Genomic DNA, 5,144 nt, shown 5'->3' with positions numbered 1-5,144 from the left:
AGCAACCACAGTTTATTGCTTACTCATCCAACTAATTGCACCACCAAATAAAGTAAACACACAAGCATTGGTGGATCTTATGCTATCAATATCGTTTGCCCAGACTGAATCCACATAACTATGAACATGAAGGGAAATCAAGTCTCCAACCAAATTACCATGATAACACAAAGAATACTTTGTGGTACCCTTCAAATATCTAAAGACTCTTTTGACTGCATCCCAATGAACTCTACCAAGATTAGACATATATTTGGAAAAAAATCCCATTGCTTAGGTAATGTCTGGTCTAGTACAAACCATAGCATACATTAAACTCCCAACTACACTCTAGTAAGGCATTCCGCTCATGTCTTCCATCTCTGATGGAGATGTAGGGCAATCTGAAATAGATAATTTTGTTTCAACTATGAAGGGAACACATAATGGTCTACAATCATGCATGTTAAACTTTTGTAATAATGTATTCACATACTTACTCTAGCCTAGCCATAAATTTTTTTTCACTCTATCTCTTCTAATTTCCATCCCAAGAATGTGTTTCACTGCACCAAGATATTTCATTTCAAATTTAGCAGCAAGCTAAGACTTTAGTTCTGAAATCACACCTTTCCCTTTACCAATGAATAGCATATCATCAACATATAATGCAATGTGCAGGAAATGATCACCATCATATTTATAATAAACACAATGATCTGATTTAGAAATCTCAAATCCCAAACTCAACACATATGTATTAAATTTCTGGTACCACATCCTAGGACTCTATTTGAGGCCATGCAAATATTTCTTCAATTTATAAACCAAATTAATTTTATCTTACACCACATAATGCTCTAGTTGTGTCATACATATATACCCCTTGAAATCACCATGAAGGAAAGCAATTTTCATATCCATTTTCTCAACATCTAAATCATAAGCAACAACAACAGAAAGGAAAAATCTAATGGATGTCATTTTTGCAACAGGAGAAAATATCTCATCATAATCAACACCCTCAACCTAAGAGTAGCCTTTTTCAACCAAACTTGCTTTATACTTCTCAATGCTTCCATATGAATTGAATTTTTTGAACACCCATTTGCAACCAATAGGCTTCTGTCCTTTAGGCAATGGTACAAGATCCCATGTATCATTCTTCTTCAAAGTTACCATTTCTTCTTCCATAGCAATCTTCCAAGATTTTGCATCATTCATATCTAATGCCTCTTCTACATATCTAGGTTCATCCACTTTAATATTCAAAGTAAAAATACATCTTCAATCATCAGGTGAATACCTTTTAGGTGGTTGTCTATGTCATGTAGACCCTCAAACAAGCTGAGTTGGAGATTCTTCCCCCTCTTTTGAAGATTCAGAGCTAGATGAGTTGTCTTCAACTTCTTGCCTATAAAGTGGTCTCAATTGAACTCTTTCGAGCATAGAAGGTAATTGAATCACATCTTCTTGTTTAGTCTATTTTGGTTGCAATGTAACAGAAAGAGACTTAATTTCTCTAAAAATAACACTTCTACTATGAAATACCTTTTGTGCAACAAGGTCCCAAAACTTGTATCCTTTCACACCATAACTGTAACTGATGAAGATACATTTCACATCCTTGTTCTCCAACTTTGTTCGCTTCTCCTTTGGCACATGTGCATCTACCTTGCAACCAAAAACTCTAAGATGTCTCAATGAAGGCTTGTGACTTGACCATGCTTCCATAGGCATTTTACCAAACGTCAAACAGTTACAAAACCATTGGCTAAAATCAAACAATAAAGTAGAGTAGACCTTATCTCCAATCTAGATGCCCTATGACGTGTCAAAACACACATCAACATGCTCCTCCTTTTAGTGCTCATTTATGTGTGATGCATTTTATATTTCCTATTTCAGGAGTCCAAACTTTCAGAGGCCATACTTTGTGAATCATGTGTCCGATTGACGAACTGTTTGAAGTGTCAGAAAGCTTGCAAAGTTCTTTATCACCTTGTAAACCATGACACTATTTACACCCACTTTTCAAGTTTTCAAGGTGTTTCAAAGCCTCTAAATTCCTCAAAATTAATTTTAAACCTTTCATTACACTCTTCAAAAATCGAAACTTTAATATCTTACAAAATAGCTATGATCTTGTGATGGAAATTTACCAGCATGGTTATCTAGCCAACTAGAAACTTCTGTGAGAATTTCACATCATTGTATGCTCAAACAAAAACAATATAAATAGTAACTTCATGTAAATGTAAGGTTGAGACACCATTTTCCCAACAAATGTAAGGTCGAAGCATTGTATTCATTAGTCTCATGAAAGTACTGGGCACATGAGACAACTTGAATGGCATCACCATCCACCCATATAGTTTATCTCTAGTCTTGAAAGAAGTTTTCCATTCATCCATTTCTTGGATTCGGATTTGGTGATACCCACTTTTCAAATCAATTTTATTGAAATATTTAGCCCTTGCAAGAACATCCATCATATCATCCAAGCAAGGTATAAGAAACCAGTATTTGATGGTAATTCTACTGATTGTTTTGCTATTTGCACACATCCTCCATGTACCATATTTCTTTGGTGTCAATAAAGTTGGTACATCACATGGACTCATGTTGTCTCACACCACACCTTTCTTTATAAGCTCCATCACTTGCTTGTTGAGTTTTGCATGTTTTGTGTAGGACTCATGATATATGTTGCCTACTTAGGTAAAGATGCTCTCGAAATTAGATCAATAAGATGTTGAATATCCTACTTCAGCAAAAGGCCATCATGTAACTCATTTGGTATAACATCACCATACTCTGCTAGTACCTTTGCTATTTCAACAGGTATTGGTATCCCTTCTCCTTCCTCCTTCTATACCATTAGTGCATAACAAAATCCTGTCACTCTCATTTCTTTAACAAGCTCTCTTTCAGACAACATATCCTTAGCTTCCCCTTCATTCTTAAGGGGTAGTGAGATGACTTTCGATCCATCCTTCCAAAATGTATATGTATTTCTTTCCCAATCATGCATGACTTTTATGTCATATTGCCATGGTCTCCCCAATAATACATGACACACATCCATTTGAATGATATCACACCAAACCTCATCTTTGTAAGTCTTGCCTATATAAAATTTGATTAGACACCTTTTATCAACAGTAACTTCATTCCCCTTCTTAAACCATACAATACGATACGGATGAGGATGTTTCTCACACTATAAGTTCAATTTATCTACCATCTCACTGTAAACCATATTCTCACAACTACCACTATAAATAATACCTTGACATACCTTTTGCCCTAAGGTGCACTTGGTTCGAAAGATATTGGTTCAAAGCCATGAGTCAACAAAAGCCAATTTAGTTCCAACTCACTAGCATCATCATGAATTTCATCATGAAAGGTGTATAAATGAGAAACATTAAATACAATAGAGATATTGAGATCAGCTGGTAAATCTACCTCATAAGCATTGTCATTGATCTTCTTGAGAACCCTGCAAAGACCAATTTTCTTATACTTCAACTTGTGCTATGTGCCTGTGGGAAACCTCTCTCTCCATAGATAAACCATCACTAAATCACCTTCATTAAAGATTTAATGTCGTCGACCAATTTTATTATAGATTTTTACTTCTAATTACTTTCTTGCAACTTCTGTCTCATCGCTTTTTGCAACTATTGAAGGTGTTCTGCAAATGCTTCTACGTTATCACTTATTCTTTCTCCAAGTGGAAACTACACCAAATCTAAAACAACCTTAGGACTCCTAACATAAAAATATTGGAATAGTGTGTTACCTATAGATTTGTTCACTAAACTATTGTAAGCGAATTTTGCTTGGGGCAATGCCAAATCTCACTGTTTGGGCTTCTCTCCAACAATGCACCTTCACAGGTTTCCCAAACTCTAATTGAATACCTGCACTTGCCCATCTATTTGAGGGTGGTAGGCACTACTACACTATAACTTAGTCCCCATATTCTTCCATAAAGTCCTCCAAAAATGACTTAAAAACTTGGTATTCCTATGAGAGACAATGGTTTTTGGCACACCATGCAATCTAACAACTTCTGAAAAAAAAAATTTTTGCCACTCTTGTTGTATCACTGGTTTTCTTGTAGGAAATTATATGAGCCATTTTACAAAACCTATCAACAACCACAAAAATAGAATCATTACCTCGTTGTGTGTTTTGGCAATCCCAAAACAAAGTCTATGCTCAAAATTGTTCATGGTTCTAGAGGTACTAGTAGTGGCATGTACAACCTTGTATTTTGTGAGTGCCCTTTAGCAACTTGATAAATCCTACACCTTGCCACATATATACTTATATCTCTTTTCATCTTTGGCTAGTACTATTTATCTTCTATTAAGGCTATTGTCTTATCCTTTTCAAAATGTCTAGCCAAGCCATTGCTATGAGATTCATTGATGATATTCTCCTTCACAAAACCAACTGGAATGCATAGCTACTTTCCTTTGAAGAGATATCCATCTTGCATAAAGTATTTTCTGTGAATATGAGCCATATTTATAGCTATTGGATTCTTCAACTATTCCACAATCTCCCATAAATCATTGACAAACACATACAAATCTTTAATTGCATTAAAACCAATTACCTCATTCTTCATAGTTGTCAAAAGTACAATGTGTCTACTCAATGCATTTGCAACTTGGTTATGCCTTCCTAATTTGTGCTTCAAAACAAATGTATAGGCTTGTAAGAAAGAAACTCATTTTGCATGTCTATTCCTCAACTTCTTTTGTGTGTTCAAGTATTTTAATGCAATCTGATCCATGAACAAGACAATCTCCTTTGGCACTAAATAATGCCTTTAATGTCACAATTCTTGCACAATTGTATAAATCTCTAGATCATATGTCGAATAGTTCTCCCTTACCTCATTCAACTTTTCACCAAAAAAGGCTATTGTTTACCTGCTTGGCTAAGCACAACTCCAATTCCTACATGTGAGGCATCACAATCAACTTCAAATACCTTTTCAAAGTTTGGTAATGCTAATATGGGAGCTTCAGTTACCTTCTTCTTTAGAAACTTGAAACTTTCTTCAACTTCATTGGTCCACATGAATTCCTTTCCTTTGGTGCAATCTGTTATGGGTGCGAAAATACTACTAAGGTTTCAAATAA

This window comes from Cryptomeria japonica, chromosome 9, assembly GCF_030272615.1.
Source record: "Cryptomeria japonica chromosome 9, Sugi_1.0, whole genome shotgun sequence".
Classification (NCBI taxonomy): domain Eukaryota; kingdom Viridiplantae; phylum Streptophyta; class Pinopsida; order Cupressales; family Cupressaceae; genus Cryptomeria; species Cryptomeria japonica.
The sequence above is the reverse complement of the archived record's forward strand: the minus strand, read 5'-3'. Positions refer to the sequence as shown.